The 27909-nt window shown below is 40.9% G+C and overlaps 1 long non-coding RNA gene across 1 annotated transcript; it reads left to right on the top strand.

Annotated features, from left to right (window-relative positions):
* Positions 1 to 4143: 4143 nt before the first annotated feature.
* Positions 4144 to 26636, top strand: LOC115499578. The gene is made up of 3 exons (XR_003964195.1): positions 4144 to 4154; positions 18216 to 18223; positions 26553 to 26636. It is a non-coding gene; the product is annotated as an uncharacterized LOC115499578 (long non-coding RNA).
* The last annotated feature ends 1273 nt before the right edge of the window (positions 26637 to 27909 follow it).

Raw genomic sequence — 27909 nt, 5'->3', positions numbered from 1 at the left:
AATTTTCTCAATTACTTTTTAAATACATAGACTGAGCAGTTTTAGGTTCACAGCAAAATTGAGTAGAAAGTAGAGAATTCCCAAATATTCCCTTCCCCCATACATACACAGTATCCCCCGTTATCAACATCAGTATCACCCAAAATCCATAGTTTACCTTAGGGTTCATTCGTGATGCTGTATGCTCTATGGCTTTGAATGAATGTGTAATGACACACAGTCACCAATACAGTGTCATACAGAATAGTTTCACTGACCTACGTATCACCTGGGCTCCACCCCGCTAATAGTAAAATTACCGATCTCCAGTTTTACTTCTTCCAAAAATGTCACATGGTTGGAGTCATACAGTATGTAGCCTTTTAGATTGGCTTCTTTCACTTAGTAATGTGCATTTGAAACCTTTTCATGGCTTCATAGCTCCTGTCTTTTTAGCACTGAATAATATTCCATTGTCTGCACGTACCATGTTCATTTATCCGTTCATCCACTGAAGGATAGCTTGGTTTGGCAATGATGAATAAAGCTGCTATAAACATCTGTGTATAGGTGTGTGTGTGAACATAAGGTTTGACTAATACCAAACTCCTTTGGATAAACACCAAGGAGTTCAATTGCTGGACTGTATGGTAAGCGTACATTTAGTTTTGTAAGAAATCTCCAAACTGTCTTCTGACTGCATCATTCTGCATTCCCATTAGTAATCAATGAGAGTTCCTGTTGCTCTACATCTTATCCAGCATTTGGTGTTGCCAGTGGTTTGGATGTTAGCCATTCTAAATGTGTAGTAGTATCTCATTGTTTTAGTTTGTGACTCCCTATGTTATAAGATGTTGAGCATCTTTGCATACACTTATTTGTCATCTGTATATCTTCTTTGATTAGATGTCTGTTCAGACCTTTTGCCCATTTTTTAATTACTTGGTTTCTTAATGTTGAGTTTTAAGAGTTACTTGTTTATTTTTGGATAACAGTCCTTTATCAGATAATGTTCTGTTGCATATATTTTCTTCCAATCTGTGGCTTGGAATCTTCTCCTCTTTATGGAAATACTTTTGTAGTGCATATTTTTTAAAGTCACCCTGATCTTTTGGGGGGGACAAATGAGTATATTGGTAGTTTTTACACAGACTGTAAATATGAACAGAATAATAAAGGTTGTATCATCGGCCATTTTCAATTTCTTCTATTGTGTGTTTTATCTTATTTTGGCTCGTTGACTGCCTGGCAGGGCCTCAGTTTCTTCTTCTGTAAAGTGAGAGAGCTGAATTAGAGGATGCCCAGAGTTCTTTAGAGCTCTCATTAGATATCAACTGCACAGCCAGTAGAGGCCAGAACCTCAGCTCATATAGGAACAGACAGAAAGAGACCCATACCATAAGCAATCTGAAAAATCGATTTAACATGCTGTCATAAAGTGAGATGCCTAATGACTCTGTCTAATCTTCACCAGTATCTCTGTGAGGAGATATGCAAAACAATGGATATCATTTGATCCGCTTCTTGCAGAAGTATCTGGGATGGAAATCCTCCCTAGTGCTGAGCAGTTGTTGATGATAAAGCGGAAGAAACACCAATACGCAGGGTTACAAATGAATGTAGGGATGACTGGAAAAAAGGGAAGTGAAAATACCTCATAAACCTACACCTGGAAATGATTTTTAAAAAAAAGCAAATTAAGAAGAAGTATTTAAAGCCCATGGAATCAGCACCACTGATTTCTTCCTGGGTGTTATTAGCTACACCTTTTTAACAAAACAGATGAAGAAACTGAGGTTTAGAGAGAGTAAGTGACCCACCTAAGACTACACAAGAAGGGCCACAAGAAGACTACACAAAAGAGGCAGGTTTCAACTCTTCCAATTTCAGATCCAGGGTTCTTTCCACCCCACATTCTGCCCTGCTGTGATTGGCTCATTTTTACCTCTTTCTTGGGTAAATCTCTCACTTCCTATGCCCATTTTCATTCTTCCTCTTCAATTCCAGATGCTGGCCAATTTTATAGGGCTTTATGGACACATTTCAGATGACTAAGCTCAGGAGAGACTATAAATACCACAGATGTCAGGAGGAGGAATTGAAACCAGCCTGAACAGGTTGGAATGCAGAGCAGAAGCCAATATGGTGAAGTTTTATAGGTTTAACATAACAACCTGAATGAAGTGTGCCCTAATATCCGCCGTGTACTGCCTTGTATCTCCATGTTTCATGCTGCTCCCCTGTCTAGAATGCCCCTCCAACCTAGCCTACCTAGCCAGGATCTGCTATCCATCCTGCCAATCCTAGCTGAATCATCTTCTCCTCTTTGAAGCCTCACCTGGGACATCCAGGCAGAACAGTCAGATCTTTATTTTGTGTCACAACTGTCCCTAGAACACACTTTTACTGATGCACTGACCTCAGAGTACTGTATACTTGAGTGTGTAGAGGCCTCTGTGGAAGCTGAAAGTATTCTCATAAGAATCCTGTGTACATTATAATTATTTGTTTACCTCTCTCTACAAGACCCTGGAGAGCAGGATCGGGGTCCCATTCACATCTATATCCCCAGCCAGCACTAGACCAAGTATATAAGTGTCTATGCCAGGCAGTAGTCTAGTGAACAAGACAAAGTGCCTATGCTTGCGGTCCTTAAGTTCCAGTAGAGGCAAGTAGGTAATACACATCAAGGCAAAGAAAAAGAATAAGAACATTTCAGATAGCCATGAGTTCTAGGAGAAAAATAAACAGGGTTATTAGGATTAACTTTGCTCAAGAAAGGTCTCTGAAAGAGGTAACCTTTGAGCTAAGGCTTGAATGAGGCATAAGAGCAAGCCATGGGAAAATCTGGGGAAAGACCATTCCAGTAAGAAGAGCAGCAGTGCCAACCATATTACTGAGACTTGAAAAAGCATAGCACATTCAAGGCACATTCAAGAATCAAATCTTGGGAAGTTCAGAATCATACCTCAATCTTTCATAGAGGCAGCAGTGGAGGAATAGAGGAGAAAATGACAAATATTTCTTGAATGCCTTCCAGATCCTAGAACTTTGCATAAGTGATCTCACATAGTCCTTACAACCACAAATTATCCCCATTCTCCTGGTAAGGAAACTGAGGCTCAGGGCAGAAGTGTGGCACAAGCCAGATCTGACTGAACCTTGCCTTGGCTCTTCCTGTCACACCGCCCTGTCACCGGACACCAGGGGTCTCCTGATGTGGCGGAAGAAATGAGAGAAAAGCTCAACTCATTCTAATGCCAGGTGGAAAGCCACAAGCACCACAGAGATGTGCAGACCGAAAGCTGTTGGTATTTCAGGACGTGAACAAGCAGAGCCCATCTTTCCTGCTTCTGCCCATCTGTCATTGCTGCAGCATGCCATGGGCACCCACAGAAGTCCTTCAAATACATATTCTGAGCGTCATGGGAAGGATCCAGTTTGAAAAGAAAGCTGACTGTGAAAGCAGAGCTGCAGATAATTCTCTAAGCTCTTTCCCCTAATTGTGGCGTGCACAGCCAGCCAGAGAAACAAAGACTTGGGCTCTCTGTTGATTCTCTGTCGCCTCATCTGAAGTCTAGGTATTTATTTTAATTCAGAACTTCGTTCCCTTTAAAGGAAAAATCAAAGAGTCCCTGAAGAGATTCTCCTGCTATGATTTCAATTTCCATTTCCTCCGAAATGGATGTCAAAGGCAAAAGCCCCGGGATCCTTATGACAGTCCATTTTGGGTTTCTAATTTTAACAAGGAAACCATAATCTGGTGATCTAACCCCTGACGAAGAAGGCAAAAAGGAATGAAAATCAAATTGAGGAATCGACCAAAAAAAAAAAAAAAAAAAAAAAAAAAAAAAAAACGGTCTGAGCAAAACTACATTCATGGAAATAAAAATCTCCTGAGGCTCTAAGCTAATAGGAGCAGCTGGTGAAGACCACCAAAGACAAGAGAGTGAGAATGGCTTCCAGTGAGAGAAAGCAGAGTGGCTTCTCTAGGACAATGGAGCAGACATTAGCATTCCAATGAACCAGCACAAAGAGACCAAGGCCAAGCCAGGGACAGAGGCCCCTTCCCTCCACTTCCTTTTTAAGGTCCATTTGTATCTCTGCGCAGCCTTCCCACAAAACAGGTTGGTTTCTTACACGTTATCTTCTTGCGTATTTTTCAATAGAAGTGTGTTTTCTGGCTTCATCTAGCTAGAAATGAATTGCTCCTCTGCTTGGTGTTTGGGCAGAATATGGCCCCGACATCTAAACACACACTTGTTGTCAGAACTTTGCTGCCTCCTTTTCCCTTTCTTTTAATAAAAGTTTGGATTCCACTGAGTGTTCTTCTACTCTTAAGCTCCAAACATTTCAAACAGCACAAAAGATATGACAAGATGAAAGGAAGTGTCCACAAATAGACAGCTAGACAACTAGTTAGCAGCTGTCTGCTTTTCTTCAGGTTTTTTTTTTTTTTTTTTTTTTTCCTGCTGGGGGGAAAAAGTTTATTTTCCATTCTTGAAGGAGGCTGACTACAGGCTGTCTCTCCTGCTCTCCCTTGTTCTCTCTCTCTCTCCCCCTCTCTCCTCCTCCTCCCTCTCTCACTGGCCATTTTCCAAGCCCGTTTAGTGTTAGAAGGGGAAAAACACTTACCATGCCATGTGTAACCCTGACCTTTAGAACTCATTGTCCTTCTGGGGCAACGTGTGGAGAGCTGCGGTGTTTAAGTGGAATTGCTCATTCTCCATCTTTTATAGTCCGATGTTTGCAATTTAATGAGGTTTTGGTGTTCCATCCAGTAAGGGCATTTCTTTAACAAAAGGAACCCAAAGCACGGGTTTTGATTTTAAAACCTGCCCTGGCTTCATGGAGCTGGTCTAAATCTATTTCGGATCCGGATCAACTGAGGTTTAATTTGACCGTATTCCTCTTCTCCCCTGACAGGCCTGGAAGGGCATTATTCTTTACTTCTTGGTTTTAATAGCAGCGGCGCTGCAAGTGGCTCCCCTCTTTTCTCTCTCTTCATTGCCTCAGCAGACCTGAAGCTCATGAGCTGAAGGTCCTGCAGCACAAAGGCGAGGTCTGCAGCAGCTGAACCAGCTCCCCACTGCTATTCCAGGTCCTCTCTCAGATGGGCAGCTGACGTTGCAGCAGCAGATTTCCTTCAGGGCTGGAAGTGTGCACCTCGGCTCACACCTCGCTCTGAAGCGCTGCGCTGTTACTCCACCCTGCCCGTTAAACACAGCCACAGGGCCCGCCCGTTGGCCTGGCAAACCAGATTCGCCCCCCACCCCTTTCTCATGAGCAGCAGAGTCTACCAGTCCAAGAACAGGTGATTGGCCAGTTCCTCTTCTTCTCTCACCTACCACAGCAAATCCATCTCCCCTGATGTCACTTCTCTCTGCTGACCACCTCTCAAATGTATACCTGTTCCTGCCCAGCATCCACTGGTGCCCATCTCCAACAGACATGACAGCCTGAGGTCTCATTTTCTGCACTGCAGCAGGAAAGGTTGTTTTTAAATTACTATTATGAGCGCCATCATCACCATCCCCCAATGATTCTCTCCTGCTTCCACATCAACTCCAGACCCAGACTAGGTTCTTGGGCTCCTCTATACATCTCCAAAGCTGTTTCCACCATCACTCACCCCCTGGGTGACCTAGTAACCTAGCAATTCTCAGGCTTCCATGATTTCTTCAGGCTGACCCCTCTGCTGGGATGCCCTCGCCTCAATGCAGCCTGAGCAACATCTCTGTTTGCTCCTCGAAAACTTTCCCTGACCCTGGTTGCGGTTAATGGTCCTGCCCCTATGGTCCCACAGCACCGCAGACACACCCCTACCGGGGCACAGGGCTGTCAGCCACTTACTGGCATAAGCCTCGTTCCTCATGCTTCCGCATTCTGGCCAGAGAGGGAAAAGCATATGCACCTCTCTCCCCCAGTCTAGTCCGGGAATAGGCATTAATAAATGAAAACTGATGGGTGGATTAACTAATTAAGGGAACATTTACTTAAGCCAAGGCAGAGGTTTCTGCCGTCCTATCAGCCATGGTAAGAAAAGGGACCAAGAGGTCCTCTTCATGAAAGCTCACATAAGACAGTTTGTCTGTCTAGGGCTGACTGTCCATAGGGCATGGGATGGTACATAAAGTGCTATGGGTAGGGGGATCCATCTGTCTCTGCCCTCTAGGTATGCTAGGAGACAGGCTCCTCGTGACAGGCTTAACACTTCCGTATTACAGAGAGGCAGCCTGGGCTTAGCAGAAGGCAACTTGGAATGGAGTCCAAAGGCCTGGATCATCTGCCATTCACTTGCTTTGTACCTTGGGGAAGTCACATAACCTCTCTGAGTCTTCGTCTGTTAAACAGGGTGATACTATCCATTCTGCCGGTTTCACATTCTGGGCAGGAGTAAAAGCACCTTGCAAACTGAGGGTGATACAAACTGCCATCCGTACTTACTTTTTCAAAGGTTTATCCTCTGGTCAGCTTAGAAAATATACCTGAATTTTTAAAAAGTGTGCCCCCTAGACATGTTCTCCCATTAAAATCTTGAACATGAACTTACAAGCAAGTACCATATAAGATACACCGGTAGGTAGAAAATAATTATTTTGGAGTAGTAATCTGTGTGTACTTCCTTCACAATGGAATTTGAATTCACAGTGGAATTCATGGAATTTCTTCACTGTTCCTCCAAAGACAACTGCCTCACCGTATGTCCAGATGCCTAGATGTGCATCACCTAATGCTCAGACGTAAATAAAGGGGACCCTTGAGAAACCAGAAAACCAAGAAGGGAGATTTTATACATTGAATTCAAAGCCACTGGCCCAGGTGTAAGACACATTTAGAGCATACTTTCAGAGGACTTGTTCTCCCACTAAAGACTTGAGGGGTTGAGAAAAAGAAGAGGAGGAATCACATAGACAGAAACAGAGTGAGATGGAGAGACGGCAGGCATATGCCTGGGCAGGCACCATCCATCATCATCATCAACCTGGGAGCTGAGTGGAAACCTGGCTCACTCATTGTTGTCTCCTGACAACTACCAATCTATAGCAACCAGCACATGACCCAGGAGTTGCTCAGGAGAAAAGAGGTTCATCTCATCTTTGCCCCGAGAGTTTGCCCAGCCCCTCATCTAATCCACTCCATGTCAAAAATGAAAATGGTCACTTGTAGGGCCCTACACACACACACACACACACACACACACACACACACACACACACCCCTCTACCCAGTGCATACAAAACATCAGAAACTAAACTGATAAATCAAGGCAAATTTTTAGGGGAAAAAATGGCCTTAAATACAATAGGATATTTGCTCTGAAGATTTGACTTCAAATAATATCCAGGTCTTACCTGAAGTAGTCATTGTAATAAAAATTCTCCAGGTGCATCATCTTTATTTATTAAAAGTGTTTGACACATTTTGCTGCTATCGAGGAGCACTCATGGAGCCAGATGATCCTGGGTTTGGAATGGTTAAACACTGACCCCCACTGAGTTGGTGAAGGAGAGAGGGATGTCAGGTGGTGTTACACAGACAGTGTCTGAGCATCCGTGTTTCTGCCCAACAGGGATCTGCTTTTTATTCATACACTGATCTTTCTGGCAAGAAGTGAGCAGGATTAAGCCTCCCTCACATTTTTGCATTGAGAACTGAGCACAATGACGGCTGACCAAAGCCTGGATGAAGCAGGAAGATGGGGAAAAGGCAGAGGGAGCAGAGCCCGCAAATAAATATACAGCCTAAATCCTAAGGGAGTAGAGGGAATGCAGCAGGCACACAGGCATGCATGTTGTAGAGTACAAAGCCACTCATCCATTAGACCATTCATTTCTGCACACCCTTATGCTCCAGGCATAGTGCCCTGTGAGAACGGAAGTTAACACCATCAACAGACCTCCTGCCCCCTTAGAGGTTACTATCAACTACAAAAGAAATAATTACCTAGGCAATTACAAGACAGTGGTGTTAGTGCTATGATAGGGAAAGAAAGCTTCCATGTAGTGTCCCTATTATGGAAACACCCCGGAGATGAACTTTAGATATAGTCAAGGGTTGAGAGTGGCAGTTAAAGAAGGTGACTGTCAGAAGTCACTTTTAAGCAAAGGACTTAGCTTAAAGGATGAGTAAGTTTTCTAGGTAAACAGGGTATAATGTGTGAATCAGGGAGTTGGAATAGAGTTCTCAACCTAGAGAACCAAGAGAAAAGGCACATGCACAGATATATTTTGTCTGGCCCACCAAGTTTTGTGGGTTTATTGTTGTTCTTAATTATTGGCCAACAAACAATACTTCCCATTAACGTTCAGATTTCTGATTTCTCCTGAAATTCTCTCAAGGTAACAACTGGCTGGAATTGAGTAGTGATGTTCCCTTTAAACAGGGCCTGGTCTGCCCCAGTCCTCACCACTTCCTCTTGTGCCCCTAACACTGAGGCCTAAGGTCAGCTGCCATTTATCGAGCTTGTGATGTTGTCTTTCTAAGGAGAGTTCAAGAAAAATGCTTCCTACATCCATGTTGCTACCAAAAGTAGAAAAGGTAGGATAGAACAAGGGAGATGTGTTTCATCCAGCTCTTTGCCCTCAGTAGTATGGCCAGAACAGCCCTCGTCCCATTTGAGTCTTGAGGCCCTGGTCAAGACCTGCACAAGGGTAGGAACAATGTCTTCCTCACGAGGAACAATGCCTGGCACTTAGTAGAGGAGAAATAAATGTTTTTTGAGTGCATCAAAAGGATACCATGGTTTTCTTGCAAGAAACAACACATCTGATTCAGGGAATTGGGGGGAAAAATAGGGTGAACATAAAGGAGCAAGGAGGAGCCTATAAAGGTTAGAGAGATGAGTTAAGGCTGTATCAGGAAGGTCTGATCAGACTTTCAAGAGATTAGGCTTTATTTATCCTAAAGGCAACAGGAACTTTTTGAAGCATTTTAAGTCTGGGAGTGGATGTGACTAGATTTAGGTTTAGAAAGTCTCTCAGCACTAAAAAATGGAGAACATTAGAGTCTGGTCTAGAGAGCCACCACAATGGTCAAGGTGACCCACAATGACCTCCTGAATGGATGGTGGTGGTGGGGCAGTGGGTAGTTTTTAGGTGATAGAATCACCAGGATCAGGTGATACTTTGACGGTCCATAGAGGAGGAAGAGCGTCAGACAGAGGTCCTGTGGGTGGAATGATCCAGTGCTGGAAACCAACAGGACTTCCACAAACTTGTTGAATCTTGATGAGTCCACTTTCCCTGGTCTCTTTTGTCTTTTAATCCCTTGCCTTTCTGGAGGCTGGGCTACTGTTTCAGCTAGAGTTTGCCAGATAAAACACAGGGTGCCCGGTTAAACTTGAATTTCAGATAAACAACAAAAGTTTTTAAAATCTAAGCATGTTCCATGAAACATCTGTATTTTTATCTGCTAAATCTGGCAATCCTAGTTTCAGCCCAGTCCTCCATCCAGGGCTCCCTGCTGTTAATCCAACGCATGTGCGAGAAGTGGGGATTTGAGGCGGCATTTTCTTACCACAGGGCAGCAATCTGCGAGTGCTGTTCTCGAGTACAAATAAATTGAGCCATTTTTCTGTAATATACTCCTATGGTTCATCAAATTTTGGTGTAAAGAAACTATTACCACACTCCACCAGTGAAATTCCTGAAAGAATTCAGGGATTAGCCATAAAGCAAAGGTAATGAACCAAATTCATAGCACAGAGTAGGACAAGAAAAGAGCAGGGGTAGAACAAAGAAAACCACCCTATTGTGGGTCAGACTAAAGATTCAGAGGTCCTCATGGAGTCTTAGCATGAACACACAAGAGGGATGTAATTATAGATACTGTTTCATTCCTTAATCTTCATACTTCTACCTATTTCCAAAAGCGCTATGTTGACTATGTAATACTTTTATAACCAAATTTTTAAAAATCAGTGAACATTATTTTAAAAGGAAAAGTAAGCAAGCTATTTGACATTTTTGCTACGAAACTTTTAAGATTTCTCTTCAGAACTTTGAGAGCAGTTGGCACCATTTGAGTTTATGGGACAGATGCATTTGTAGCAAAACTGGTGGAGGGGACATGGCAACTGCGTAAGCGGTCATAAGCCCCAAGCACTTGCTCTTAAGGAGTGGCACTTAGTAATGAAGAAGCGACTTGTGCTAAAATGTCTAAAACCTTAGGGGAACCCTATCAACATGCCTCATCTTTTTAACAGAACCTTCACCATCTGATGCCCCCATGCACTCAAAGTGACGACCCAGAAAAAGGAAAAGATAAAATGGTATGTTTTCTTTGTTACAATGCCAATTTGCATTTCTCTCTTTTTTTTTTTTTAACCCACACATGAATTCCAATGGGTGCAAGCTATTCTTTTCAGGGAGGAGGGGGGAAAGAGGTAATCATGACAAATTATCCTTTTTCCAAGTTATCATCATCTTGCTCTGTCTCTGTCAAATTGTTCCTCAAACACAGCAGCCTGCAAGCCCTGCTCACCCTCCCCTCTCGTGTGCTATTTATACCTTTTGGATCAAACCAGCACTTCTGCATATCTCAGCCATTTCAGGGACTGTGATGATGAACTGCACTGCTTCCAGTCTTTTCCATCAGAGTTGCTCGTGGTCACGTCCCTGAATATCGTTAAGGACAATGCGTTCCACAATCACTTCCATCTAAATCTGTCGATAATTATGATAGAGGGGGATAGGCTAAGCTTCACCCAGGAAGGGATGGTTCATTTTTCAAGCCTATGTGTTGCTGCCACATTATCTGTAAGCAGTAACACAACCTTGGTCCACAACTTTGCAAAGTGGACATGAGCTTCTTTTTTTCTTTTTTTAAATTCCCTCAGGAGACATCACTATTTCCCCTAAGAAAAGATTGCTCTTTCTCCTTAAGCAGTTTTCTTTCCTTCACAGCTGTTTGTTAGCTCTTGGTTTCTTTTGTTCCAGTGGGTACTCATGGAAAAGAAACACAATATCCAAGGTGGTGGAGGACTAAAGAGAGGGAGGGAAAGAATGGACAAACAAGAAAGGGTACTACCAAGAAGAGAGAAAATGCAGGGAACGTGTGAAATGAAAGAGCCGCTGATATTCTTTCCTGGAACAATCAGCTTAGCAGGACATTGTAGCTGTTCCTTTCCAACTATTTTTCTGGATGGAAAAGATGTTAGAGTGTCTGCAGTTTTTAAACTTCCCTTTAATGGTTTACAAGCTTCCTTACCATGGGCTCATTTCTCCTTCTGTTTCACCCCCTTTCTTCAGTCAGCATCCTAGGAGTTTATATCTGAAGTATTTAATATTACTAGATGTGGGTGGTTATGTTCAACACAGATTACTGATGCTACCAAATCAAGAGGTTTTAAAGTGAAAATGACACTTTTGTAAAACTGGAAGTATGGGATAAGAGGTGGAAGGAAAGGCACACATTTTTTTTTTTTTTTTTAAGAAATCAAAGTCCACTTTCTCCAACCCACCAGGAGTGCACATATTTGGAAAATTTGAGGGAATTTACAGTGTTTACTGGAAACTTGTTGGATTCTAGACAACAAATGAAGCTATGTTCCACTCATCTTCCCACTTGGGTTTAGGAAAATGTATAGGACAGAGCTTCACGCTGGCCAGCATTTCCCTGAACTCTGAAACAAGGAATGCAGTAAGTGGCCAGTTTGGACCTCCATGACCTCAAAGGAAAAATGAGCTTTTCCACTTAATTCCTACCCGATGTGGAAGAGCAGAAAGCATACAGGACGCAGAATCAGGGGACCTGGAGTGAGTTTTGCCTCTTCATGGATACGGTTAAGTCTGTTTTCTCACCCTTAGTATCTGCACAATAACTAGGAATCTATATGCATTTAATGACAGGGATCGAAAAGCACCAGGCAAACTGACAAGCGCCCCGTGTGTGAGTTATTGACACTGACTGCCCCGGCTGAAGTGAAGGATCAGCTCCAATATCTTCCTCATCATCCTTGCCATTTGCTTCCACAACTCAGAGGTTTCTTTTGCCCTCTGAGTGTGTTCAAGCCATTTAAAAGGGCAAAGTTAGGAGCACCTGGTTGGCTCAGTCAGTTAAGCATCTGACTTTGGCTCAGGTCATGATCTCGCAGCTAGTGAGTTCGAGTCCCACATCGGGCTCTGTGCTGGCAGCTCGGAGCCCAGAGCCTGCTTCGGATTCTGTGTCACCCTCTCTCTGCCCCTCCCCTGCTCACGCTCTGTCTCTCTCAGTCTCTCAAAAATAAATAAACATTTAAAAATTTTTCATTTGCTTTAATAAGAGTAAGAACAAACCCTCCCTTTACCCAGCAAGTGTCAGTATGGCTGGACTCTGGTTAATTCCAGCACGCAATCTAGAATCAACGGTGATACAGAATTGGCAATGCAGGGAGCTGACATGTCTTCCAGTGTGGTTCCACCTACCTTCAGGATAAAATTCAAGCCCTTTAGCAATACCCACAAGGCCCCTGGTGGTCTGGCCACAGATGACCTGTCAAATCCTCCCACACGCCAGCTAGGCCCATCTCTCTGCACTTCCTTTGGGTGTCCATGCCTTTCTCCTTACTCTTCCCTACCCCACATACATGCTTCCCACCTCCATTGTGCATTGGTGGTATAGTGGTGAGCATAACTGCCTTCCGACTCCATTCCATTTGCCCACCTGGCTACATCTTACTCACCTGGGCATCTCCACTCAAGTGTCCCCTCCAACCCTGACACCCAGTTAGATCCACATACTCCTCCTCTCTACCCTTCACAGTCTGTCTAATGCATTCCCACTGATAACAAATCAAACACAGGACCAAGTTCCTGCTACATATACTACTAGACTCTGACCTGAAAGCCAGCATCGACTTCTCCTCATGTATGATATGGAATATAGGGTCCACAAAGTAGTAGCTGCCAATAAACGCTGACTAGATAAATGAGCAGAAACAGAAAAGGCAGAAAAATAATAATTGCAATAATGATACTAATACCCCATAATCGTGCAGATCTTTAGCATTTTAAAAACACTTTTAGGTGTGCCTAGGTGGCTCAGTCAATTGAGTATCTGACTCTTGATTTCAGCTCAGGTCCTGATCTTAGGGTCCTGGGATGGAGCCCCACATCAAGCTAAGCTGAGCATGGAGCCTGCTTAAGACTCTCTCTCACTCTCTCCCTCTTCCTCCCTCCCTCCCTCCCTCCCCCACACGTTCCAGTCTCATACTAAGGCAGGAATAATCTTCCTAACACATAACTATCCCCAAAGTCCTTTGAATCCTTCATCTCCAGCTTCTCAGTCCCCTGAATGTTCTGTTTTCACCTCACATCCACTTAAATGCAGGACTGAAACCTTTTCAGGGTCCTTCCAAAGATGACCAGTGAGAAAGGTCAACTTCACTGAAGATCTGTGGAGACTCTGGGGGAGGAGACCGGCTACACCTTCCCCAGAACAAACCACTTAAGAATCCAGATTCAACACTTGTCTCCTCCAGTGTCTTTTCTGGGCCAGGCCACCCCTATGTTTTCTTTCTCCCCAAACTTTCCCCTGAGCAGTGCCAAATGTGTCTGGCTTCTCTCTTCCCTCTTATCACAGACACACCCAAAACTTCCCATTCCTCCCAAGGTCTTAAGGATGTAGATCTTAAGCATGAAGTCCAAATATGAGAAGACATAGGAAGGGATATTAGTTTGGGGTCAGGCAGATCTAATTAGACTCCCAATATCTGTCACTTGCTCTGTAAACTTTAGGTAAGTTACCTTGTCTCTCAGAGCCTCATTTTTTACACCTTTGAGATGAGGTAATAGTCATCTCAACAAAGTTTATATAAGGATTAGGGAAAAACATACATAAGTCATAAAACACATAATAGGCATGTAATAAATGAAACTAAAGGAAATTTTGATGCTCTTGCTGCCACTGCTACCACAGATCTATCATGTTTGCTATAAGGAAACAAGTTTCTTAGATATGAATTATGTTCTCTGACCACTGAGGTCACTGTGATGTGTTACCATTTATCTGACCAAGACCTATGAAGAAGGCTACTCCACTGTAGCTAATATAGGGATATCACTACAGCTGAGGCCACCTATAGAAGAAAGTGGTCTCAGAAAACAAAAACGACGAGGTGAATTCTAGGTAGGTAGGAAATAGAGCTCCATTTCTCTTTCTGGATCCAACATCAAGAAGGAAAAATGTCAGTAGCTATTCTCTTAAAATGTGGATGACAGAAGTGTGTTCCCTCTGTGAAGGAGGAAAGACAACTAGGAAGGCAGAGAGCCCTGTCAGGACCTCAAGTTAGAAACGTATAATTTAAATGAAGATCTAGATTTAATCTTATCTTTATTTTCCCATTGCCACCTCTAAACAAGTCTTATTGAACAACTCAGATGGACAAGTGGCTAAGTCTTTTACCTATGTAGTTACCCCAAATGTTACAGGCAAAAGGTGCTCTTTTGAAAAGGGCAGCATCACAGTGGCAGCAATAATACTTGAGAAGCTCCATCAGGAAAGTAAATCATGGGGGAAAAGACAGATTTCTTGATTCATTTGCCCTCTCCTTTCATGGAATTCTAATTACAGTGTCAACTTGGAGATTTTATTTTTATTAGAAATGTGGCATTTCCATATATAAGTGGTAATCAAGTCCTGTGACTTCTTAGGGAATTCAGGGAATTTCTTGCTGTTATGTTCCTCCTGGGCAACCCTGATTTACAGAACCATAAAAGCATATGGAATAGTTGAACCAAGAGATAAAGTAAGAATTCAGTGCTCAGAACCTAACACTGACAAAACCCTGAGCCAAACACAAATTTACAGAGACCCCCCACAGAACAAAACGCCATTTCATCCTGGTTATCCTCAGACATCATCCAAGATGGAGTCCAAGAAGAGGACACGACATTCCGATTGATGTCAGGATAGGTTAGAGCTTTTAAATGTCAGCTGAGCCTTCAAAGTGCTTTAACTAGCATTGCTCTTACTTGTCTGTGGCCAGTTCCCTCTCTATTCTCTTCAGTGACTACTCCAAACCCCCCCTCAAGCCCTCTATCTTCCCTACATCCCTTCCCATCAGATAATCTCACAAAAAAATTATCTCATGGACAAGACATGTTATCTAGTCTGGAATCCCTTATCCTCTGTCCTCTACACTAACAACCATCTTACACCCAAATTCTTCTGACTTTCTCCCTCCAATATCCAAGGAAGAGAGGTTCTTCCTTCTAACTTCTTCCTTTCCATCAATTGTTCTTCAACTTCTGGTAGTTTAAATCCTTTCTCTCTACTGGATCCTTCCACCAGTACTAAGAAACATAAACAATTACCTCCTAAATTTAATACTCTCTCCCACTCTGCTACACCCATATCCCTATATAGTGATACTATAATAGTGATACTATTGCCCTCTCCTTCCTTTTTTTTCCCCAAAGGCAAGAATCTAGGAGTTGCCCACTTTCAATGTACTCAGACTATCATTGACTTCTCAATTCAACCCCCTAAATGCTCTCACCAAGAATACCTGTGAGCTCCACATCGCACAACCCAATAAACACTTTTTGATCTTCAACCCTGTGCCCCCCACCTCCCCCCCTTGCCCCTAGCACCACCACCAGTTCAATTATCTAGTTCTTTGTTATTTAAGGAAATCTTGTGGATTAATTTACTCTAGAACCAAGTCACTGTTTTTTTTCTATAGATACTAAGCAAGAAGAAAACTCAAGCACGAACATATTCTCCAAATTCAAACAGAACCTTGCATGTTTGGATTCACATTCACATTAGTAACACTTCCAGGTATGTCACATGCACTGTGGTTACACACTGGATAGTAAGACAAGAGGAGTGTGACTAGGAAGGGAAGATGGTGCAGCTGAAAGAATCCTAGACCAGGAAGAGAGCCATTTGGGTTCTATTCTCTGCTTTGCTATTAACTCACTTGACCAAGTCCTTGCTTCCATCACCTCATCTGAACAATAACGAGGTTGAATTAGATGATCTCTAAGGGCACTTCCTGCACTGAATGGCTAAAATTCTATTTTTCTGAAGCTTAAAAAGATTTGACGTATGGGGTATAGATGAAGGTCACAGATTTCAAGAGGCTGAGGAACTGTGAAACTAATCTGTAGTAAGGATACTAAAGTTCCCAAAAAAGTCAACTTTGGATAGGATACAAGCAAAGGCTGTGATTCAGGATGAGATGATCAATAAAGATGAGAGCAATTTGGAAGTCGCCAAATTTCCAGGCCGAATCTAGCAGAGAGCAACGTGAATGGAGCCACAGATTACAAAAGCCAAGAGCCTGATGAGAAACTGTGAAGGGTGACAAAAAAGCAACAGAAAAGGCCAAAGACTATATAGAAATCTCTCCATTCCCTGGAGCCACTAGAAAATAGGCAGAGTAATCTTCACTGGAGAAAACTGCAAAGACTTACGACTTACTGTCCAAGATCATCCAGTTTTCAGGTAAGGTGAAGAAGTTTCTGATTTACTATATATATATAATATGACATATATATATATGTATATATAATATGACATATATATATAATATGACATACATATATATATATATATATATATATATATATATGACAAATATTCATAGAGTTCCTACTGTTAGTAAGACAAATGCGGTTCCAGTCATGTGAGATACCTTCTGGAAGAGAACAAACTATATAGTTACAATGATGCCAAGTGCATCCTGAGTAAGGCTGGGGCATAGCTTCATTAGAGTAAAGCAGTCAAGGCTTACTCCTCTGGTGACAGTTTTCTATATTCTGGAAGGATAAGAAGTTTGACTGTGCCTGAGGTTGATAAAACTGAAAGGGGCATGAGCTGGCTGCAAAGTTCCAAGGAAATTTGCTCCTTTTAGTGATGTTACAAACTTGCCTCCACATTGTGACAGCTTAGCTGAACATCCTTTTACAACTGAGCTTTTACCCCAAGGCTCTTCTCATGTTTCAGTCGATTTGGTTCCATGTCCTAGTCCCTACCCCCACTTGCCTCATTTCACCCAGAGACTTCCTTGCCTACCAAAAAGTCCTTCAATATACAGTATTTTGTTCTCTGTTCTGGATCATTATAGGGCCGGCGAACTAGAGCTTCAGGTTTTCATCATTCTTAGCAACACACACATTTACTTAAGACCTGCATATTCTAGGCTTTGTGCTTAGTGCAGATGGTTGGCTTAGTCCTTGGGTCACACAGCATTTTGAGTATCAAAAGGCTGAAGAAGACTGAAATTGGACCCATCAAAGACTTAGAACCAAATTAGCTCCTAAGAAAAACAGGGTGGTTTATTAGTTGGCTTTTGCTACAACAACAAAAGACCCCCAAAATCTCAGCTGTTTATGACAACAAACATTTAATTCTTGCCCTCATTACCTGAGGGCCAAAGATTGGTTCTACTGGCCTGTGCTGGCTTCTGCTAGGCTTGCCCGAGCTCTAGTGTGTTCCACTGGACTCCACTGAGCTCCACACATTCTCTCCTTCTGAGACCCAAGCACAAAGAGCAATCATCTTTGGGGCATGCTGTTCTTATGCCAAAGCACAGACACTCAAGTTGTAGGACCGAGCAATGCAAGTTCATGTACAAGTTCTATGTAGACATGGTTTATATCACATCTGCTCACAATCCATTGTCCAAAGCAAGTTACACGGCCAAGTTCAAAGTTAATGAGGCACAAAAGTATATTACGGCAACATAAAAGTACGGGAAGGGAACAGGGGCAGGGAATGGGAAACAAATTATGTTAATAAATATTACAACCTGACACAGGTGGTATAATAGGAAGAAAAGGGAATTTGGAGTACAAACACTGCAAATCAGGTTGTTGCTTTAATTATTTACTATGTGAACTTAGACACAATTTTACCTCTTTGAATCTTAGTCTCTACATCTGTAAAATGGGGATAATGATGGTCATCTAAATTAATTCACATGGTTATTGTGAGGATCAATTTACTTGATAGCATCAGGTACTTTAAAAGTTTACTTTTTTATGGGGTGCCTGGGTGGCTCAGTCAGTTAAGTATCTGACTCCTGATTTCAGCTCAGGTCATGATCTCACAGTTTGTGAGATCGAACCCCTCATCGACTCTGTGCTGACAGTGTAGAGCCTAGCTGGGATTCTCTCTCTCCCTCTATCTCTGCCCCTCCTCACTCGCACTTTCTCCCTCTTTCTCTCTTGGTCTCTCTCTCCAAAATAATTTATTATAAAAATAGAGTTAAAAATGTTTATTAATAATAGCCAGCTACAGGGAAGAAAGTATAGTAAAAATGTCTCCAGAACGTAAACATATAAATAAACACATAAGCAATTCTATTCAGTTAAGAGAAGATTCTCTTGTGTTCGGCTATAAGAGATACCAGATCTGAAATTTGTAAGAGTCATATACACTCACCATAACCACTATCAGAATAGCTTTATAAAGGTTACACTGACGTTTGAAATATACACAAATTGTGTTCCTAATAATAACAATAATAGTACTCATGATGCATTTTGAAGTTTGTAAAATCCTTTTGTTTTATTCATAATGACACTGAGTCTCAGAAAAGTTAAGTAATTTGCTTAATATTCCACAGCTTAATAAGACAGGGATGCTTACGTTAGATTTAGGTAAAGCAGCTTTCATAGTTTTTCATAGAACTAGTAAAAAGATTTCTCAGACACATATATAAATACATAGACAAACTGATGCATGTGATAAATAAAAGTGAAACTCCCCATGCTACACAGCTCATGAAAATGATTAGTGTATGTGTATAAAATTTTCATTGTTTTAGAATGAAAAACCTGACAGAAAGACCAGAGAAATGTAGCCCCAATCACACAGCAGTATCTGAAAATTCACAACATCCAACTTTGCAATCAGGAGGTTTGCTCCCAGGCAGATGGCAAACAAGACTTCATTTTGCAAGGTGATAGCGGGCAAGTAGGCACAGGGAAAGTAGGGGATACACACACATGCGCACGCACACACAGATGAGATCCCCCAAACCCTTAGGCCCTAAATGTACAAACACACAGGCAAAATACTCACAAATCAAAGGAAGTGGCACTTGCCTGGAGTTACTTCCTGGGATACACAGTCTGCCTTTTATTTCACCAATACACCACTTTGTAAAATTATAGCATTCATGAGATTCCTAACTCAATGTGAGTCCAAAAAACTCATAAGAGGGTGGGAAGTCTTAGTTGCCACCTTTCATAGACTGATGGGGCTTAGGGTTACAAGGGGGCAGATTGTAGGCTGGAGCTAAGAGGAAAATTCAAAGGAAGTTTCTCCCTCACTGGCCCCTTGTTCAGCAGGTGGATTTAAGGGGATTTGCGCTGGGAATATTGCATCTACTCTGTCATTTTAACCAAGAACCTCACCTTTTTTTATTTCCTAAACCATCACCATAACATCCTTACTGGCATCTGAGCCCCTAATCTCACACCCTTCCAATCCATCTCTTAAACGATAACCAGAGTGATCTTTAAATGCCCATTTGACCATGTCACGCCTCTTAATAAAAAGAAAAAAAAAAAAACCTCCAATAAATCAAAGCTGCCTGGAGGATAAAGGCTAAATCCCTCAGTGCTAAATCTAAAGTTCTTCATCCTTTGGCTCCATTCTGCATCTCCCCCTCAACCGTGCAATTCAGCCACACCAGGTTAATTTCAGGATATACTCCTATGCGTACCATATGCTCTCATGCCCCCATGGCTTTATTCAAGTTGGACTTTGTACTTGAAATGCCCTTTCCCCTCGTCCATTAGGCAAACTCTTATAATGCTTCAAAACTTCAGCTCAAATGTCACCTGGTCTGGACATCACCTCACCACCCCCATCCCTAAGAATTTTAGTTGTTATGTTTGCAATGTGCTCCTACAGGCTCATGCTGACCTTTCTCTTGGCACTGTCTTCCATATACTACAATTGCCTCTTGTCTGTCACCCCCACTAGCCTGTGATGGCAGGGATTATGGTCTTATACACCTATACATCCCCCGTTTGTGTATCGGAGGGGGGCAGGGAGACAACAAATAGATGTTCGGTACAGGTTTGTTGAAAAGAGCCCATGGAGCATTTAAGAAACTTCAAAAGTACATTGTATTATCCTGTATTGGGAAATGCATATATGATGTATTGTGCTCTCTTTCTAACTATATTAAATACCAGGGGAACAAATTGCTAGAGTGGTAAAGTGATCTCACCTATTTGCTTCCAAACATTGGCCCATGGGCCCCATCCAATCTCTGATACAGTTTTCACTAGGTCATAACAAAATAAGAACAAAGTAATACAGTAAGATTTGCTACAATTATTCCTTTTTTTTTTTTTTTTGGTGTTAGTCTTTGTTTTGTTTCAATGATATAAATGAAACAGTAGTAAGTAGCAGTTTTATTTGGGTTTTGCTTATTTGTTTATGTCCTCAGTTAGCAATCTAAAAATAAGCAAGTCAATATTGGTCTTTATAACAATCAGGGTCTCAGCAGGAAACAGAATTCACCCCAGATGGTTCAAATAAAAAGACTTTAATAAAAGGACTACTCACAGAGCTTGGAGAGTAGGGAGATAAACAAGGACAGCGAGAGGTCCAGAAGGGTCAAGGGGAGGAAATAGTGTCAGTGTAGTTTGTGGGGAGCTAGATCCAGGGAGAAAAGGCCACCCAGAAGAAGCCATAGCTATGGATGGACATTATTACTTTTGAGCACCCAAAAGGAAAACAGAATCCTGAATTCTAGATTAATTCCTTCTAGTCATTACCTGGGTGACCCTAAGCAAACTCCTTAACTTCTCTGAACTACACTTTCTTTATCTGTAAAGTGGAAATAATAAACTCAATTCTACCAAACCTCCAGGTTATTGTAAGAGTGAAAGAGGCAACATATATGAAAGGGCTTGTAGGCTTCAAAGTCCTGTGCATTATTTAAGTAATACTTATATAGGCCTCACTGTGTGCCAGGCTCTGTTCTCAGGTCTTAACAAGTAATAATCCCAGCCATCCTTTGTGCAGGTTTCCTCCATATATGGTGAGCATATCTTTTCCTCACAAGGGCAAAAAAACGCTTGAAGGATGAATGTCACCCTCATTTTTACCATCAGTGTTGTAACAGGGTGCAATTTCATTTACTCTGAAACAAGAATGGTACACTAACCTTTACATACCATGCCAAGAGGTTTTAGTATAGCTTGATACTTTTATTCGAAATAAAACTGGTGGATAAATGGATAAAGAAAATACGGTGTATAAGTATACACATAATAGATATTATCCAGCCTTTTAAAAAGGATAGCTTTCCATTTGCCACAACACGGATGAGTCTGAAGGACATTATACTAAGTGAAATAAGCCATGGGGCGCCTGGGTGGCGCAGTCGGTTAAGCGTCCGACTTCAGCCAGGTCACGATCTCGCGGTCCGTGAGTTCGAGCCCCGCGTCGGGCTCTGGGCTGATGGCTCAGAGCCTGGAGCCTGTTTCCGATTCTATGTCTCCCTCTCTCTCTGCCCCTCCCCCGTTCATGCTCTGTCTCTCTCTGTCCCAAAAATAAATAAATGTTGAAAAAAAAATTTTAAATAAGCCATATACAGAAAAGCAAATATTGCAGGATCCCACTTATACGTGGATCGTGGATCTTTTTTTAAGGGGGGGGGGGAGCTAAACTCATAGTAACAAAGAGTAGACTGATGGTTGACAGACATTGAAAGAAGGTGGTCATGAAGAGTTATTGTATAATGGGTAGAAAGTTTCAGTTTGCACGATGAAAACAGGGGCACCTGGGTGGCTCAGTTGGTTAAGCGTCCGACTTTGGCTCAGGTCATGATCTCATGGCTTGTGAGTTCGAGCCCCTGTGTCAGGCTCTGTGCTGACAGCTCAGAGCCTGGAGCCTGTTCTGGGTTCTGTCTCCCTTTCTCTCTGCCCCTCCCCTGATCACACTCTGTCTCTGTCTCTCTCAAAAATAAATAAACATTAAAAAAAATTAAGATGAAAAGAGTTCTAGGGATGGATGGTAGTGATGTTTGCACAACAATATGATAGCATTTAACATCACTGAGCTGTATAATAAAAAATGGTCAAGATAGCAAGTTTTGTGTTTTGTGTATTTTACCCCAAAATAACAATAAAAATAAACTTTTAAAATGAAAATCCACAAAATAAGTCTGAAAGTTTCCATATTTTCACGTATTTGGCTAGTTAGGGAAAATAAGAAGTGGCATCTGTACCCCATGACTAGGAATGCCCAAATGTGAGCCCACTCCCAGCCTAAAGCCAGTGTACATGCACAGACAAGGCTCGCTTTCTTTACATTGAAATCCACAGGTGTGCTTAGACAAAATAGTTTCCCAATGCTTTTCTGAAGTCAGCAAGCATGCCCTGCCCACTACACTCTCCAGCTGCCTTGCCAAAGCCAGCAAGCCTATGCAAACTACACTGGGGACACCCCTCAATCACCTAGCCCTAGTGGCCAAGAGGACTGGCATTCCAGAGCTCCATGGGACTGTAACAACTGGAAAGACAACTCTTGGCAGGCCACCATTCTCAGGGAAGCAGAATGAAACATAACCCAATTTTCCTATGAACAAGACTTATTTACTTAGCCTGGAGCTTCAGCCTGAGGAACAGACATCAGGTTTCCCACTTGTCTAGAGGGTGAAGAGGCACACCCAGGAAACAGAAGCAGGGACCCCCTTGGTCTCCCTACAGTTTATCAAGATGTCCTAGAAAGGAGCTTACACACTCATTTGGAGCCCCAATTTTTGCAACTGTCGCCTAGGGGACACCTCCAGATCTCCGGGTGTGAAGTCCAATAGGGATTACAATTGTGGACCCACAGAAGTGTATATAGTTGCATACTTTGAAAGCTGCTACCTGGGGGTCTGGTTTCCAATCAGCCTGAAACTAGGTGCTAATTGAGATTCCTCCCTTTGGATCTTTGACAAGTCCTGGCACACTCTCAACAACAGAAACTTATCAAGAATAAATCAGGTGGTTTAGACAATCACAAAGGTTTGAGAGACAACCAAGGGCAAGTGTAAACAAGAAGGATCATCATTTACACAAGTCCATGCCTTTAAGACAGAGAGGTAGCTGCTTCACCTAATACATGGAAACAAACACAGACTCAAGTAAAATAAGGAGATAGAGAAATATGTTCCAAATGAAAGAACCAGATAAAACCTCAGGAAAAGACCTTAATTATATGGAGTTAAGCAATGTACCTGACAAAGAATTCCAAGTAATAGTTGTAAAAATGTTCACTGAACTTGGGAGAAGAATGGATAAATACAGTGAAAACTTCAGGAAAGAGACAGAAAATATAAAAAAGTGCCAAATAGTAGTCACAGAGATGAAGAATACAACAAATGCATTGAAAAATACACTAAAATGGTTCAACAGCAGACTGGATGAAGTAGAAGTACAGATCAGCAAGCTGGAAGATAAAGCAATGGAATCCACCCATAGCAGCAAAAAGAAAAAAGGAATTTTTAAAAATGAAGATAACTTAAGAGATCTCTAGACGCATTGAGCAGAATAACATTTGAATTATAGGGTTCTCAGAAGGAAAAGAGAGAGAAAGGAACATAAAACTTATCTGAATAAATACTAGTTAAAATTTTTCCTAACTTAGGGAAGGAAACAGATATCCAAGTCCAGGAAACCCAGAAAGTTCCAAATAAAATGAACCCAAAGACAGCCACACCAAGACAAAATATAAATAAAATTATGTCAGTAGTTACAAAGAGAGAATCTTAAAAAACAACAAGAGAAAAACAAATTTTTATATACAAGGGAAATCCCACAAGGCAATCAGCAGATTTCTCAGCAGAAACTGTGTGGACAAGAAGGGAGAGACAAGACATATTCAAAGTGCTAAAAGGAAAACACTTCCAACCAAGAAAACTCTATCCAGCAAGATTATCATTCACATCTGAAGAGTGATAAAGAGTTTTCCAAAGAAGCAAAAAGCTAAAGTGTTTAGCATTACTAAACTAGCCTTACAAGAACCATTAAAAGGACCTCTCTAAGCTGAAAAGAAATGGCACTAATAACAAGATAACAAAAGTTAAAATCTCACTGGGAAAGGTAAATATATAGTAAAGGTAGTGAATTAATCACTTATAAAGCTACGAAGAAGATTAAAAGACAAAGTGGTAAAATTAACTAAAGCTATAATAATTAGTTAAGGGATACCTAAAATAAAAAGATGTAAAAAGTGACATCCAAAACATAAAACACGGGGAATATGGTTTAAAATGTAGAGTTTTGGGGGCACCTGGGTGGCTCAGTCTATTAAGCATCCAACTTTGACTCAGGTCATAATCTCACGGCTTGTGGGTTCAACCCCCACTTCAGGCTCTGGGCTGACAGCTCAGAGCCTGGAGCCTGCTTCAGATTATGTGTCTCACTCTCGCTCTGCCCCTTCCCTGCTTGTTCTCTGTCTCTCTCTCTCTCTCAAAAATAAATATTACAAAAAATATTTTTAATGTAGAGTTTTGGAATGTGTTCAAATTTAAGTTTCTATCAATTTAAAAGAGACTGCCATATACATAGAATATATGTGAACATCACAGTAACTACAAAGCAAAGAATTACAGTAAATCCACAAAAGAAAAAGAGGAAGGAATCTAAGTAACACCAAAGAAAGTCATCAAACCACAACAGAGAAAGAGAAGAAGGAACAAAGAGGAACTACAAAAATAGGCAGAAAACAATTGGCAAGATGGCAATAAGTACTTATCTATTAATAGTTATTTACAATGTAAATTAACTAAAGTCTTCAATCAAAAGACTTAGAGTGCTTGAATGGATTAAAAGAAGAAAAAAGATCCATATACTGCCATATACTCACTCAGAAGTAAAGACACATACAGACTGAAAGTGAAAAGACGGAAAAAGATAATCCATGCAAAAGGAAACAAAGAGAAAGCTGGTGTAGCCATACTCATTTTGGAGAAAACAGACTTTAAAATAAAGAGTGTAGGGGCTCCTGGGTGGCTCAGTCAGTTAAGCATCCAACTTTGGCTCAGGTCATGATATTACAGCCTGTGAGTTCAAGCCCCACAGCCTGGAGCCTGGAGCCTGGAGCCTGCTTCGGATTCTGTGTCTCCCTCTCTCTGTCCTTCCCCTGCTTGTACTCTGTCTCTCCCTCTCTCAAAAATAAACATTTTAAAAAATTAGAATAAAACAAAGACTGTAATAAGAGACAAAAAGGGGCACTAAATAATGATAAAGGGTCAATCCATCAAGAAGATATAACTTTTATAAATATATATGCAGGCAACATAGGAGAATCAAAATATATAAAGCAAATATTAACAGAGAAATTGACAGCAAAACAATAGTAAGGGACTTCAACACTGTACTTACATCAATAGACAGAAAATCAATAAGGGAATGACAACCTCAAATGGCACAGTAAACCAGATAGACTTAATAGATGTATATAGAACATTCCATCCAAAAGCAGAATATACATTCTTCTCAACTGCACATGGAAAATTCTCCAGGAAAGATCACATGTTAGGCAACAAAACAAATCTCAATAAATCCAAGAAGACTGAAATTATATCAAGCATCTTTTCTAACCACAATGGTATGAAACTTGAAATCAATTACGAGAAGAAAACTGGAAGAAAAAAAAAAAAAGCCTACAAATATATGGAGCTTAAACAACATGTTATGAACAACTACTGGGTCATAGAAAAAATTAAAGGAGAAGTCAAAAAGTACCTACAGACAAATGGAAACAGAAATAGAACACACCAAAATCTATGGGATGAAGCAAAAGAAGTTCTAAGAAAGAAGTTCAGGGGCACCTGGGTGGCTCATTCGGTTAAGCGACTGACTTCAGCTCAGGTCATGATCTCACAATTTGTGAGTTTGAGCCTCGCGTCAGGCTCTGTGCTGACAGCTCCAAGCTGGAGCCTGCTTCGGATTCTGTATCACCCTCTCTTCCTCGTGCTCTGTCTCTCAAAAATAAATAAACGATAAAAAAATTTTTTTGAAAACAGAAAGAAGGTCATAGCAATACAGGCCTACCTCAAGACACAGGAGAAATTTCAAATAAATAATTTAACTCTACAACTAAAGAAACTAAGAAAAAAAGAACAAACAGAGCTGAAGTTAGTAAAAAGAAGGAAATAATAAAGAACAAAGCAGAAATAAATGAAATAGAAACTAAAAAGACAATGAAAAGATCTATAAAGAGCCGATTCTTTGAAAAAAAAAATAAGTTTGACCAACATTTGACTAGACTGAACAGAAAAAGAGAAGTTTCAGATAAACAGAATCAGAAAAAGAATTTACAACTGAAACTACAAAAATACAAAGGATCACAAGAGACTATATGAACAATTATATGCCAACAAATTGGACAACTTAGAAGAAATACAAAATTCCTAGAAATTTACAATCTTCCAAACCTGAATCATAAAGAAATAGAAAATATGAATAGACCAATTACTAGTAAGGAGATTGAATCAGTAATCAAAACTCTCCCAACAAACAAAAGTCCAGGACCTGATGGTTTCACTAGTGAATTCTACCAAACATTCAAAGATTTAAAGCTTATTCTTCTCAAAGTCTTCCAAAAAAATTGAAGAGGTAAAGCCTCCAAACTCATTTTACAAGTCCAGCATTACCCCAATACCAAACACAGAGAAGGACACTACATTAAAAAAGAGGAGTATAGGGGCGTCTGGGTGGCGCAGTCGGTTAAGCGTCCGACTTCAGCCAGGTCACGATCTCGCGGTCCGGGAGTTCGAGCCCCGCGTCAGGCTCTGGGCTGATGGCTCAGAGCCTGGAGCCTGTTTCCGATTCTGTGTCTCCCTCTCTCTCTGCCCCTCCCCCATTCATGCTCTGTCTCTCTCTGTCCCAAAAATAAATAAAAACATTGAAAAAAAAAATTTAAAAAAAAAAAAAAAAGAGGAGTATAGGCTACTAACCCTGATGAACATAGATGTAAAAATTCTCAACAAAATATTAGCAAACCAAACTCAAAAATGCATTAAGAGTATCATACATCATGATCAAGTGGTATTTATTCCAGGGAAGCAAGGATGGTTCAACACTGGTGAATCAATCAAAATTAAAGATCAATCAATCAAAATTAAAATCATATGATCATCTCAATAGATGCAGAAAAAGCATTTGACAAAATTCAACATACATTTATAATAAAAACTCTCAACAAAGTGGGGCTAGAGGGAACATATCGCAACATAATAAAGGCAATATATGACATACCCACAGTTAATATATTCAATGGTTAAAAAGCTAAAAGCTTTCCTCTAAGATCAGTAATAAGACAAGAATGCCCACAAATCCCACTTTTATTCAACATAGTCCTAGCCATAGCAATTAGGAAAGGAAAAGAAATTAAAAATCATACAAATTGGAAAGGAAAAAGTAAAACTGTCACTATATGTAAAAGACATGATGCTAGATGTAAAACACCCCAAAGACTCCACCAAAAAACTGTTGGAACTAATAAATTCAGGGAAGTTGCAGAATATAAAATTAATATGCAAAAATATGTTGCATTTCTATACACTAATAATGAACTACCCAAAAGAGAAATCAAGAATATAATCCCATTTATAATCACATCAAAAAGAATAAATTTAACCAAGGGGATGAAAGACCTAAACACTGAAAACTATGACGTTGATGAAAGCAACTGAAGACACAAATAAATGGAAAAATACTCCATGCTCATAGATTAGAAGAATTCATATTGTTAAAATGTCCATACTCTCAAAATTAATCTTTAGATTTAATACAATCCCTATGAAAATCCCAATGACATTTTTCACAGAACTAGAACAAATAATTCTAAAGTCTGTATGGAACCACAAGAGAACTTGAATAGACAAAACAATCTTGAGAAAGAAGGAAAATGCTAGAAGTATCACAATCCCTGCTTTCAAACTATACTATAAAGCTACAGTAATCAAAGCAGTATGGT

This window comes from Lynx canadensis, chromosome D4 (assembly GCF_007474595.2).
Source record: "Lynx canadensis isolate LIC74 chromosome D4, mLynCan4.pri.v2, whole genome shotgun sequence".
NCBI lineage: Eukaryota > Metazoa > Chordata > Mammalia > Carnivora > Felidae > Lynx > Lynx canadensis.
The sequence above is the reverse complement of the archived record's forward strand: the minus strand, read 5'-3'. Positions and strand labels throughout refer to the sequence as shown.